Source organism: Neocloeon triangulifer, unplaced genomic scaffold (genome assembly GCF_031216515.1).
Source record: "Neocloeon triangulifer isolate White Clay Creek 2 clone unplaced genomic scaffold, ASM3121651v1 ptg000012l, whole genome shotgun sequence".
Classification (NCBI taxonomy): Eukaryota; Metazoa; Arthropoda; class Insecta; order Ephemeroptera; family Baetidae; genus Neocloeon; species Neocloeon triangulifer.
The window spans coordinates 11,636,309-11,651,372 of NW_026775554.1; the positions used below are offsets into that span (position 1 = coordinate 11,636,309).

The 15,064-nt window shown below is 37.9% G+C and overlaps 1 protein-coding gene across 1 annotated transcript in view; it reads right to left on the minus strand.

The window, feature by feature from the left end:
• The window catches only part of LOC132196737 (cardioacceleratory peptide receptor-like), a 45,359-nt gene extending 33,284 nt beyond the window's left edge, over nucleotides 1–12,075 (minus strand). The window contains exon 1 of the mRNA XM_059619578.1: nucleotides 11,851–12,075. The gene's annotated coding sequence lies outside the window, so the exon portion shown is untranslated. The remainder of the gene's footprint in view (nucleotides 1–11,850) is intronic.
• Nucleotides 12,076–15,064: the final 2,989 nt, after the last annotated feature.

Genomic DNA, 15,064 nt, shown 5'->3' on the forward strand with positions numbered 1-15,064 from the left:
TTACGCCCCAGTTGTATGCGCCTAGGCATTTAATAAAATAATCCTCTTTTTATAAGTTTATGCCTATTATCAACTCTTGTCGAATGTAAACCAAAATTCTAATTAAATTAATTGGAAGCCCTGTTTATAGTTTTCATTAAAATTTTTAATTAACTAATTTATCTCCCAACAAAATTTAATTTTGTTGATTTTTTTACAGTTGCCATTAAGCTTCTTACTTCACATCCCTCCTTTAATGTAGCCAGCTCATAAAACGCAAGAGAGCCTGGCGGGTTGCTGTCGGCGGTGGCCAGGGGCATCGCGTTGACCCGTGGCTGCAGCGCGTTTAATATGGCCGCAGCGTCTCTCGTCACAGCAGCGCGAGAGATGCACCAGCAAGTATATCTATGGACTCTGTGGTGATATTCCGCGCCGAGTGCAGCAGTAAAAATTCTTATGCAGGTCATTTCATGTATTTCGCACAAAGAAGCTGGCGCTGCAGACGAATGAATGCTAATGCAATGGGGTGCCGAGACGAAGAGAGATGTAAGTATACGCGAAATTTATTATCGCGTTCCTTTTTGCGATGGAGATGAATGGGTGACAAGAGGCCGACAGCCAGACGTGCACTCTATGCTACATTAATTTTTTTTTTGCCATTTCATATTTCACACATCGAGGTTAACTCTGAGCTAATTCATCATGCGCCGGTGCACTATACTTGCGAAATATTGAGTGGGAGGTTCTTGGAACATAACTCTATATTTTTCATTCCCATCAATATAATATGCAAATTCCCAGTATTAAATGTACAAAGTTAGCTACTTTTAGCTCTTGCATGGTGCATTTAATATTTTTATAAAGCTTGTGCCTGGTTTGTGCCGCAACTTGTTACTTTGTGGCGAAATTGAATAAGTTTTATATATTATGCGTTTTCATAGTTTTTTTCCTCTGCGGGAAAAAAAGCTCGCTGCAGTAATGACAGCTCGTCCCATCTCTCTTACTCGGAACGAGCGGCTCGGGGCGGAAAAACGACGGCCGGAATTTATGGCGGCGGTAATCGGTTTGCAATATTAAACTGGAGAGCAATCGTTTTCCTGCCGCGTGAGGCGCGCCACAGGAATTGAATTTCGCCGCCCACAAAAACGCGGCGCATTCGTTGCCCAAAAGAAACCCCAAATTGTGGGTATTGTATAGAAAGTGAAAAAATTCAATTTGAGATATTGAAGGATAATAAAATAAAAAAGCTTGAGAGAATATTTTTATATCAATAGTTTCTCTTCACAATTTGCGAATTTCAAAATATGATCACGTAAAATTTCTATTTTTGCTAAATGATTGCAGAAGTTGAAATTAATGATTATGCTTCTTGCGTCTTGGTTTTTTATATATTTATTTATATCAATCTTATGTAATATCAACTTAATTAATTTCTACAGTGTTACATAATTAATTCATTGGCTAGCATATTTGAAACAGAAATTGGTGAAAAAATGTCAACCTCCTTCGTGCAGATTCCATTTAAATGTGAGCAAATGTGAGTAATAAAAAAGTAATCAGCTTTGAAAGCTTCCAAAAGGGTATGCAATACGAGGGAACCATTACCATTTCTTTGCCAAAAATGCCTCTTTTGAACTTTTAGTTCCCATCTTTCCATCGCCCTCGGCAATATCTGCTTGATTATCATCATCGATGGCAGCAAAAAGACGCGAATCGCTGCACAGCCTCCTTTTTACACCGCGTTTATACACGCAAGCCAAATTTGAACCAAGTTGGCTTGCCGGAGTAATTAATCGAGCGTCATCCCCGTTACATTATATAGAAGTTCACGCAGCAGCAGGCAAAAAGTTTTGGAGCAACCAAAACTTCATCCTTTATTGCCGGCAACTTTATGCGTCCGCCCAATAAAAATGATTTTTTGCCTGACGAGAGAGAGAGAGAAAGACCGGAGCTTCATTGCGGTAAGAGATGCGTCGGGGGCATTTTTTATTTTATCGCGGCGACAAATTATTGCACAGAGAGCGACTGCTCGCCGAGCAATAACAATCGACTGGAGTCAGCAGAACTTTTAGAGGCCGTAATTGTGCCCAAAACACCACTTTCCTCATCGGTCGGGGACACGCGCAGCTAAACATCGGCATTTGCCAATCCAATAAATATTGGCGGCGCGCAAAAGCGAGCGACACCCGTCGCTTGTTTTGGGTCCAGCAGCGTCGCCGGCCCGGCATTGTTGCTAGACCCGGCAATTTTATGACCGCACGGTCACTCTTTATTCGATATATATGGGGCTTCGATTCTTTATTTCAACCGGCGGAACAGGCGAAAAGTCCGTCCGTCCGTCCGTCCGCACCCGCAAAAAGTAAAGTTTTCCGAGGGAAAGGCCACGCAGAAATTTTTTGCGCTCGTTTCGTTCAACGACTCGCGGAATGAAAATCGGTCGATCCGTCATCAGTTCCCTACATGTGACTTTTTCTCGTTACGACGACCTGAGAAAAGAATGAAGTCTGCAAAATGCCTGGCTGTTAACAAAAATGGCACCCAAAGCTTTTTTATTCGGCAAAGTTTTCTTGTTAACTGCGAAATTGCGCTGCGCAGTATAATTTTCTCGTATAGGGTCGCACACATCGATGCATGCACGGCGTGAGATCAATAGTGAGAGAAGGGTAACTTTTTGATGCATGTATTTCTGAATTGAAGGATTATTAAATATTAATATGAAAATGGCGAGATCAGCAGCTATAAGATTTTACAACAATATGCTGCATAGCTTGATTAGATTTATAATTGTCAAAAAACTCCCTAAATATGAATATTAACTTTAACCTAATTGAATTTACATTTCAAAGATTTGAATAACTCTTATCACATTAAATTTGTGTGCCTTAAACTCCAAGTATCTTATTGTTAGTAATCTAACAGGTCGTCAAATTTAAAATAAGTATAATAGATTATTTTTGCAAAATTATAAATTTTAATTGAAATCTTTTAGGTTAAAAAATTATACCTTTTAGAAAACAAATTTTTAATTATCTTAAATGTTTAAATTTGTAATTCATAATAATTTAAAAAAACTTTTAACAAAAATAAAAATAAATTAACATATTATTATTTTCTTTAGCATATTTAATAGTGTGTCTAAACATTAAAATGTCTCGTTGTTTTGCATAAATGAAGGGTATGCACATCAGCATGTTTGAAAGAACCTGTCAATTTAAATTAAACGATTTACAAGGTAGATTTAAATTGTATGAAAAAAATCCGTGATTCACACAATTGCATATTAATCAACCATTTATTTTACTTTCCTCTCTTTTGTCCCAGTGACAAGGTTGAATAATACGATCTAGTAAGGTTACATCCTGCAATCGTCATGTATTTGTCTCCTCAGCAGTCAGAATGCATTTTCATTCATTCATCATTCTCATGCGGAGCGTGAACAATTACCATTCACATAATCGTCGCACAATGCACTCCACCTGCCGACAAGGAAATTGCCGCCTCTTCGCCTCTGATTGTGCGAGAGATGGTGGAAGGCCCATCTCGAATGAGCGGAGATGCGTATTGTGATGGGACGCTGCAGGTGTGTTGCAGCAACAGGCGGCACCAGCGGTTTTGCAACGTTATGTATTGAGTTTTATTCCTTGAAATGTAATATGAACACAAAACAAATTGCCATTAATCTCGGAATGACGCCACATTCAAACGTGCTGCTACTGCGAGATGATAATATCTGCAGGTGGCATCATTGCACTCCTACTTGAATACCGCCTACATAATTACAGAGTTGTTAAGTTGGAAAGGCGGTAGAAATAGAGATTTGGAAAAAATTTATGATTTGAAGAAATTTTCATCGATTTGTATCGCTTCCGAGATTGAAGATATTGAATTCTCGTCAGAATTCATTGAAAATCAAACAAATCCAAAAAAAAATTAGATCCTTTTCAAAATTGCATACCTAAAAATAAAATCAAGCGTCTTATATTTAGACTTAAGAGGCATTATATGTATTGTAGCAATTGCTTATTTCCAGCTTATTTCATTTGCATCTAGAGGATACAGGGCTTATAAATCAGATATTATATTTGTGCGACCATATAGCAAGGATGGCTATAACAACAATGCGCAAGTCAAACTTAAATTCAATCTTCAATTTACTATCCTAAGGAATTCAAATCATTTCAAGAGTTAACCCATAAATTGCAAAATAAATGTTATTATTATTGCTGTGTTTTCCTTCCATTTCGCGGTGCATCAAAGAAAATTCACCGCACAAATGGTTGATTAAAAGTGACATTTAAAACAGCCTCGATCAACATGTCTTTAATAACGAGAATAAAATGATAGGTTGGACGATTGGTAATTGTGGCAATTAAACTGCATCAATGCTGGAAGACAAGTGCCAATTAAAATATAATTTTAATTTTCTTTCTGAGTGACTCTAAAATTAAATTAATAAATGCTGAACTGAGCAAACTTGTATTCTTGCGCAATTATACTACCTGCAATTAAAAGCGATCACAAAAATGCAATTTATCTACGCAGTAAATTCCAGAGAGCGCCGCAAAAAGCTATTAATTTCCAGAACAAGTGCTAAAATGATTTAATTTCAATATTTTTATTGTTCGATCGCATTATCGCAAATCAATTAAAGCGCAATTAACGCTCATTGTTCAATGGAATTGAAACAAAATAATGATTCCGCTCGATCAGTCGCGAATGTGGCGAATTGGGTCATGTTCTTTTGACGCAAATGCAATATTGGACTCTGGTATGTAACAAAAAATTCCATCTCTGCACATCAAGGATAAAACACTGCTGTTACAAGCATTGCAATCAGAAATCCGATCTGCTTTTACAGCAAGGAGGCGCGCACATATCACCGCACTTACAATTACCGCATTATTACTCCTGGTCCCTTCGGCGGTGCGATTTCCATTGTTTGGCCGCAGAAAGTTGAAGTAGCCGCTTATTCAAGTTCAACAATCAAAAGCGTTCTCGGTTTGAAATAACCATAATAATTCGCCTCTCTCATAATATACATATATTAAAAAACCACACACCAGCTCGGAAATATAATAACGAGAGATCTTGCGGTCTCGGCGGTGGTTGCTAAATTTCGCCAGTCGGCAGAAAATATCCAGGTCACGGGCTGTAAATCGCGAGAGTGTGAATTTAATTTCATTCAACGCGCCCATTCTCCCTATTATTCACATTTTATTTTCGAATCGGCCTGCTGCGTCTGCAAAGGGGCGGCTGAGAAAAGTGCCGGATGATCACTTTTGAACGGTCGCCAACCAGCGGCACAAAAATGCGCCTGATGAAATATAATGGATTTATTTACGCAGGGCTTTGTTTTCCTAAGCCCAAAAGAAACACTTACTTTCTTTCGTGCATATTGCCAATCTAAATTGAGCGACTCCGCTGCGAATATGTCCGGCTTTTATATTCTTGCTGATGTTTCTTCGTACGTTTAATGTCTTTGAAACAGATTTCATCAATTTGTTCTCTGTTATTGACTTGTTGAGAGTGAAACTTTTCGAGCCAAGAGACAGGTAAAGCAAGCTTGCCATGTGTCCGTCTTTACGAACTTGCCGTGTAATAATGTTACTGGTGTTGAAGTCGGTAATGAAAACATATAAAACAGAGTATTGTAATATAAAATTCATTGTTAAATTTTATGCAAAACCATGGAACAAGCCTCTTCTAACTATGTTAAATTTTTATAAAAAGTAACATTTATTTACGAGTCGCCCTTTGTTTAATTAGTTAATAAATATAAATATTAATCTATTTAAATTTTTGCTTTAAAATATATTATGAATTAAAATAATTATATTCAATAATTTTAAAATTTCATGCATTTTGTATTATTTGAGTCAAAAGAAGTTTTAAAGTTCGTTACAATAAAAAAATTGAAAATTTTTACATTGATTTTTTTTATCTTTCAACTAATACAGGACGTATTTCTTACATAGAACTTCATTCACAAATGGCTCAGATCACTTTAATCAGCTTACTGCAAAATTCTGCCCAAGCAGTGATATTGTTCTCAAAACTTGCTGCCTTTTCCTTTTTCCCTCTTCACTCCATTTGAAGTGGTGCGTGGCCCAATTATTTTTAATCAAACGCGACGAGAGAGAAGAGGGAATTACGCCCCACAATCGGATTAGGCACAATTTCCCAATAAGTGCGCGAGTGATAAATGCTCGAGCAATTTCCTCCGGCGGCGTCTCGTTTATTTAGCGGCGCAGAGAAGGACTTGGGTGCACTATCTGCTGCGAATTATCGCGGGTACGCAGCTTGTACGTTTCGTGTTGTCGTGGGAGGGTTAAAGGCGACAGTGTCGCGATAATATTCCAATTCGACTCAGCGAGTGACCCCATTAAAAACGCCGTGCACACATACATTGCTTTTGTTTCTTCCTCTGCGCCGAGAGTGCGTGCCGCCGATAATTAATTACATAAATTATGCACACTGCCGTCTGCCGTTTCTTCGTTCGTAAGTTAGGGTAGAGGCTGAAAAAAGAAAAATCCGCATATATGTGATACATGTGTGAATGTTTTATTATCACCTGGAATAATATTCAAAATTATGTGATAATTTCATTATAATCGACAAATATTTGTTTTTAAATATTTATATAATTTATTCGATATTGTTGCAAAAAATAAAATAATTGTTATTTGATAAATAATTATTGGTTTTTCATTGCCAACATATTTATTTTTATACTACCGTGATTTATAAAAGCATAATTTAATTGCAAGCGGCTCTATTTATGGTAGGAGTGTAAATTGTGTGATATTTGAAAGGGTTTAGTTTTGATTCTACGCAGTATGAGACTGTCTCTTGATAATTTTATTCTACCTTCATCTCTCTTCACATACTAAATAAATGGTGTATCGATTTACAAAAACTTATAATTACATTAATGAGTCATATACTAATGAGTCGTATTTTGCCAAGAGTCTGAAAACTTGTAAAATTTACAGATAATAGTTACTTGATCTTTTATTTTAATTTGGAAAATATTTTATTATTTTGTAATTGTTTCTCCATCTTGGGAAAGGCACCTTTGAAAATATAATTATACCCATTCTCTAATCTTTCTTATTTGGAAATTACTGAAAAGTAAAATTGTTTGTATTTACCATATTATCCTCTACGCTTTTCTTTAAACTGACCCATATTTGGTCAGTCAGTGTGGCTGACTGAGTGAGTCAGAAATTAAGAAGCGCCCACAACATTCAGCAGACCTAAACAGTAAAACCTGCGTGATGTATGTATATAATTTTAATCGCATCAATCATCACACGCGGGAGGTTTGTAATTACAGCAGCCCAAGAAGCAAGAGACCGGACGTTATAAGGTTATATATGTCGAATAATGCAAATGTGCGCGCGCCCTCGGACGAATTAATCATACTTAAAATGCGCGGTGTACTGCTCGAAGAAAGCAGGATGGATAACCTTTTTGAAATTGGATTATGCACGGCCGAGTATTTATAGACCAATCTCTTACCGCGAGCCACGAGACTCGATTTGCATATCATTAAAAAAAGCAGAGAATGAAAATAACGTGATTTCTTGGGAAAGAAAATCGTTGAAATCTGATATTACGAAGGTAAGCAAGTAGAGAGAAATTTTCTCAATCTCCAAGGCCGATTTTTCGTGAGAAACTGTTATTTTTCCAGCAATGATTTTCGACCTTTACTCTCTCGGCGTCGATACCTTTGACGAGATAACGAAGGGAGGTGCGAAACACGCGCGAGCTCCATATGAATATAGAAACTCCTTCATGCTGTAATAACGGCCCTCGCGTCAATTGAAAAGGTGTTTCGCGCCGTAGAGCCCTCGAGGCAAGAAATTAATTTAAATATCCTCTAACGACATTGTTATGAAGAAGGAATGCTGTGCCGAAGCGATAATGGAGCTCAATCGACGCCGCCAAATTTTGACAGCTGCCTTCTGAACTCTGTGCACAGTCGGAGCTAAAAGTACGAGTGCTAACTTTTACAAATCAATAATTTATCATCCTGTTGAGCGGTAATTGACGGGTGATTTATCACGACTGAGAGCGGCAACAAATTACCTGCTGATTTGCATACAACACTAATTTTATTTTCTTTTTCCCCAAACGGTTTCGGTTGCAAATTTATTGGCGACATTAAGAAGAGCGATTTGTTCTGATATTTTTCAAGATTTGGTCTGGTACGTGTGTAATAAAAATTTATCACCGCGGTGATATCGCAAGAAAAAAATACTGCAGAGCTGTAGGCAGAGTACTTTTTATTAAACGTTGGTTGAGCCGCCTGCTTTTCTCGTTGTCTTCCATTTTTATCAAAATTTATTTATTTCAATTCGAAAGTTGAATTTTGCCGAGCAGATTTATTACTGAAACAAATTGGCGCTTATATAATTTTGAAAGCACATATGTTGGTTGCAAATATTAATTAACTTCTCAGACAGACACACGAGAGGAGAGGGAATATAATTCATTTTGAAGCAAATTAATCGCTCTCCTTATGCGAAAACTGTTATACGCAGAGGGAGCTTGAGTTGGATGAAGTGTAAATTAACGCTCTTTTTTTTGTAGAAGGTAATTTAAATTTCTGCTTGTAATAAATTTATAATATCACGGAATTTTCTACGAACTGCTTGCGAAGGCAGTGAGAGGAAACTTCCAATAAAGAACAAAGCTGGGTCAAAAAGTTAATATCGCACTCGGCTGGTCTCTTTTGCATATTATATGAAAATGACTGATTCTGCAAAAACCTACTCGTGATATATGTATATGAAAGCGCGTGCATTATATGTGGAAAATTCCTACGAGCTTTGATTGGGCATGCTGATTGCAAAAAAATAGACTTGACCTTTATTGTTTCTCTCGCTGCCTTTGATGTGCGCTGGCTCATTTTAGATGAAGCAATAAAAACAATGAGCACCTCCTCCGAATTCTCAAGAGGACGCAGGCAAGAACCCTTCCTTCTTTTTAACTCGCTGCTCCAAACGGCGCGCCACTTTTCTTGCTGTCCAAATCCTTTAATATCGCCATCGTTTTGCAAGAAAAGGGAAAAAGAATCGGGCGAGAGCGGACTGCCAAATGTTACCAAATATTCCGCAAAGTTGTACGTTGCCTTATCCAAATAGGGACATGTAAAATATTTAAAATTATTGAATTTTTCCGAATGCTTTTTTAATTTAAGATGGCACACACAAAAAGACACTTTAATACGCATACGATCTAAAGACCAGGAATGTAAATTAAATTGGTACCGTTAGTAAAACTAAACTTTCAATATAAATAAAACTTTTAGAAAGGTCATAAATTGATGAATAAAACCGGCCTCAAGCATTTAAATTTAATAAATGAATTGAATAATTTATATATTATTTATTTTCAAATTGTAAATTAATTAAAAATAAATAACATCCCTTAAGCAATTATACATAATTTTTCACTGCCCCGGTGTATCTTTGTCGAAGCTCTGCTATTGCCATTTTACTTGATCTCCACAAAAGAGACTTGTTTTTCTTGAACGCGCACTGCGAATAAAACTATCCAGCCGGTCGGCGGCGAATCTCATTTTTGCAGCCGGGCATAAAATTTAAAATCGCTCTCCGCATGCATAGTCCGCCTGCTGGGCCGAAATCTCTTTTTATTTATTCGCTCACGGAACATCTTCGTTCGGCCGGCGGGCTATTATTTGCTGGCCCAGCGCCAAATTCCGCGGATAAAATGCAATCTTAATCAGGGGCCTTTCATCGTACATTATTTCTCCCTTATCACGCACGCTGGCTGCTGCTGCTGCTCTTTGCTCTCGGCAGCCCTGGCTCTGTACACGAGAGCACTTTTATTACACGGCCGTTAAATTTTACGTCTTGTAATTTCGCACCGAGACTGACTAGTCTCTTCGCCCGGCTTCGCGACAATTAATTCATATTTTATGCTTCTTTATGACATTTGTGGCGCGAAACATAAACACTGTCGACGGGTGTCGACGCCTTTTCGGCAATACACTTCTTGTATATAATTTGCGCCCGCGCCATAAAAAATGGGGCAGTGAATAATAATCGCGAGAGACGTATTATTAGACGAGGTTGCGCTGATCTCTGGAATTTGGACGAGACGTCTGTTGTCAATAAATTTTTGGTAAAACTTGATATTCCAGAGCATAATTTACAAGGAAAGGCTTAACAAATGTGTACCATGGTCCGTAATTAATATTAGGCACGAACCGTGTCATTATAAAACACATATTTATTAGAAATTACTCTCAGGGCTATTTTACGAATTTAATTTTTAAAGTGTGTAATAAATAAACAACACCAAAAGTTGTATAGTTTGCTAAAAGTAAGAATTACTTTCCAAAAGCAGGTACACCAGTTAAAATTTGGTCGAGGAATATTTGAAGTAGGAACTAAAATTCAGACTTAAATTTTGAATCCACTCTATTTCTCGAGAAATTTTAAAGAACTTTGCTTCTACAAATCAACTTCTTGACATCAGCGAACTTAAGCAGTGTTTAAAGATTCTTTTTTAAGACGTTAGTGAAGTTGGCGATATCGCCAACTTCACTTACGTATCTTTGAAAAGAGGGACTTCAATAAATAAAAATTAAATTCCTCAAATAATGTAGGGATGAAATGCATTTTCTGTCTAGGTATTTGTAAGATTTTGATAATTGACCAATATTGGTAATAATCTAAATATGCTCATTTCAATACAAATTCGTGGGCTTCATGCTTCATGGAATTGAAAATACACTGCTCTTTAAAAATTAATTAGCAGAGATTTAATTAATGCATAAAAAATATTTATTAGTAAATAAAGTAATAAATTTGAAGCTTAATTAAGCTTTTTCTTAAGATGTTTCACAAAATAAAACGAACTTGAGCGTATGTTCGGAGCAAATTTAAATTGACTCACTAAATTTTAATTAGATTGTTTTTTATTTATGACTTTATTGAAATGACGGAACAATTTTCAGCTCTAAATGAAAACGACTTTTTTAATGGTTTTCAAAGATATTTTTTACATGCAGACGCAGCCCGAAGGCAATTATTCATCTACCAAATCCTCATATATACACACACGAATATATTTTCTGTGTGCCGACCGTAAATCAAAATTAAATGTGAGGGGCGTGCGAGCGAGCAAAATCAGTTTAGGGAGGCTTTGACACCTAGCTTGCAAATTAAATTTTGCACGCACGGCCGGCCAGAATTTGCCGGACGTGGTATTTTACATAAATTTCAGCAGGTAACACCTGTTTGTCTCGCCGCGCTGCGAAATTCACTCGCGCATAATGAAAATCCGCCAAAGACGCGCGCGTTTGTTTTTCTTGGCCGACGTCTCCGCGAAACTCACACGGCCGAGACTTTTTATTATTTTTTGCGCTCGACGTAAATTTTATCCCCGCGATGCTGTTTATTTTGATTCGGGTGAGAACGGCCGACGCGTACTTTGATTGCTGCTTTGGTTTCATTCATCAAAACAGAGCGAATTTGCATCTGTCGCGACCCGTCCCAAATATTTTATGAACCCGCCGTCCTCAATAAAACTTATGTGAGAGAGAAAGAAAAAAAGGAGAAAAGAGTCAAAGGAAAGAAAACAGGATGAATTATTACTCTCCTCGCTTCCACTTTGTGAATTTATCACTTTGTTGAACAACAAATCTGGTCTATTTTCATAAATTCATAAATGATTTGTCTCTCAAAATGCTGGTGCAAGGTTGCATCCGGATCAAACACAATTTTCAGACAATAAAAATTACAAAAATTTAATCAACTGAAAAAAAATTTGAAACAAAAAAATGTTTAAATTTCACCAATAGCTATAAAAAGTGTGGTAAAATTTAGATCAACTTACCGTCGAGGACGAAAAGAAGAGAAATGAGGTCCCTTTCGCCAAAGGCCCCGAGGACCGATCGCGAGTCGGAAAAAACAGCGAGCGAGTTCGAGTCGGGAGCGCTGGGATCGGTCGTGCAGCCGAAGGAACAGAGCCGAGCACGACAACTGACTGAACCGCCGGCCGATCGGTCGCTCCGTGGGCCGCGGACTCGCGCGCGCGGCGTCTCCTCCCTGGTGTTCCACCACCACCAAGAGCGAGTGTGCGTGCGTGGCTGCAGCGGCGCCTCGCCGGCACTTCCTGCATTCCGCCCGCTTTCACACACACCCCCTGCAAAACATGTAAAAAATGAAAATGGCAAAAAGCTGCTTGTCAAAATTGGCACAACAAATGAAAAATGGCGCAAAAACTCATGCGATGACGTTCATTCGTATATATTGGCAATTTATTTGTGATATTTTCACACAATGAACATTCTTTTGAATGTCGAGTTTTTAGTCAACTTTCTAGTTATAAAAATTATAATTAAATAATGAATGGGTCCTTCTGACATTTATTAAATTAAAATTTTCCACAAGTCAAAAAAGCTTGAAAATTTTATTAAAAATACTTTTTAATTTTGAAAACGTTTATTTCCTTATTTCTCATATTTTATTTTCATGTTTGTCTCTCTCAAGGTCTACAAGGACCTGAAAAATAATCCGCACCTTTCAAAAAGTCGCACTGAGCAGGTCGGTGACCGTCTTGAGGGCCAAAAATCTGCTCCTCGCGTAATGTTGAGCGATTTTAATGAAAATTTGCACCAATCAGGTTGTTTTCCTTCTCTCGTCAAGACAGTGAAAAGAAATCCAACTCGGCGCAGACCGAGTTTGTCGTCGGTAGATTTTAACACATATTCTTTAACTCATCGCAATCAAAATAAAGCCAAAAGAAAAAAAATACAACTAAAAAAATTGAAATTGCGTCATTTTGAGCTATAAAAAAGTGTTAATTGCAATATATTGCAAAAAGGAAAGAAAAATACGCAAATTATTAAGCCCAAATTTAATTTAAGAATCCAATTAAATTAAAATATGTGGATCAGATTTATTATACTCTGACAATTCTGGTTCTGCTCAGATTTTTCTTGATGAAATTTTTCTTTCAAGTAGCTAAACATTTGTGGAGGACAACTTGAATTACTTTTTTCAGAAAATTTCTCATCCCTCTCAGCAGCTCTCGATACTTTATTGGAATTTATGTACTTTCATCTCTCGCAATCCAAGATCCCAAGCGGCGCATTTTGCAGCGGAAAGATGGGGCAAATTGCAAATTTAATTCATACAAAGAGCTCAGCCTGCAGACGAGACTTCCTCCGGAGAACGTATGAAATCTGCAGAAATACGACGACATATTCCGTTGCGCAACACGCGGGTGCAATTATTCGATGCGCTTCTCCGGCTCATCCCCGGTGCAGCAAAATTGCATCTCAACATACACAATTGAATGGAGCGGATTGCAAGTGTACACCGGGGAAGACGCACTTTGCTGATAATCCGGTCAATTTGCATGCCAACGTGGTGCGTGTGCGCCGATAAGGTACGTGTGTGTGTCTGCGGGCCAATAAATAGCACCTCGGGCCTTGACTTGCATGCTGGACGCCGACCTTGTGTTGACCAGCAACGAGCGATCGCTGCTTTCATTGAACATGGACTGGCGTCAATTGGCGATATAAAAATAAAGAAACCGCACATTGCAAATAGGTGCCTGTGTTTTCTCACTGAGACGCGTAATTTGCAATTAGCATGATTCATTCGGTTGAGCAACTCAAACAGAATTCATGGGATTTCCGAGCTAAATGTGGCGATGCATTAAAAAATTATTCAAGAAAGGGTAGGTGAAAAGGAAATTAAATAGATTAATTTCCCAAGGAAAATATTCTTAAATTACATACATGCAGGCAAACAACCTTGGCATAAATTTTTTCCTTGATTACAATAACCATGCATATGAACTGTGATTCATTTATATTACCTAATAAAAATAAAAATCAGCATGATTTTTAAGTTCATTCTTGAATTTAACGGCACATTGCATAGTATTGTAATAGTTTTTGGCTGGAGAAAATATAAAAAAAAAATACTTTTTTATTTTATGTTCCACTATTAATTATTATACATTTTTTATTTAATTCTTGCAACTACAAACTAATTTAAAATATTATATAATATTAAATGAACTTCACTTCATGCAATAAAATTTTGTTGCTTTTTTTATTTAATAGTTTTGGGTGAAAAAAAACTTAATTTTGACTCTTAGGGGAATTTTTTGGTGCAGTTTTATCTGGCTGCTGCACGGCAGTCACGTTTTGCGAATTACTCTACGCGACCGGCACACAATGGTAGGGAATTAAAAACATCTCTCAGGAGATGCTGCGTCGCGCCGCCCGCACTTGACAATGATACGCAGCGCGCAAGAAAGGATACGGGAGGGCGCGAGGAGGAAAAGTGATTTATGGCAAGTGCATTTCTTTGAGCCGGTTCGTGAAAGGAAAAAGCGCGGGCCGGCGCTAATTCCCGGCTGAAAAGCGCGTGTGGCGGAAAAAAGATGACAACATTAACGAGAAAGCCGTGTCCTGAGATTAATAAATACATCTCTGGCGCAGTGCAAATCCTTAGAGAATCGCAACTACCAGCACCTCTCGCAAATAAAGTGGCTCTCTACGCCGCGTAACAAGGCAGTCTTGCGATTTTCTGGGTCAAAGACCAATATTCTGCGCGTGTGTGTCGAGGAAGAATTCTTTCCGTCAAGGTCCGAGATGGCGAATTGAAGAAAACTGCAGCCAAATGGGATGAGATGAAAAAATTTAATTTAGAAGGGTTGTTTTTTCCAGGATAATTGTATTCATCTGAATATGCACGCAGGTAGAATAATAATTAAAAATCTTAATTATAAAAGTAGCTCTCGCACCCCAGTTATTATTTAAATCCTACACCCATTGCAGAGCAGAACCCAAACATTTACCTATGTAATACACTCTCGCTCCATATTTTTCGACAATGACGTTCAATCTGCGCACGGCGGCACATTTTTAATCATGTGCGCTGCTGTGAAACAACGTGATAATAACTCTCTTTGTTCCGCCGTGTGCCGAGCAGCGAAATGGAACAAAAGAGAGGCGCCAGATAAACGTGTCGCATGCAAAGCGTGTGTGCAGCTTTCGACTGCGCCGCATGCAAACGCTCCGCGGTCTCTG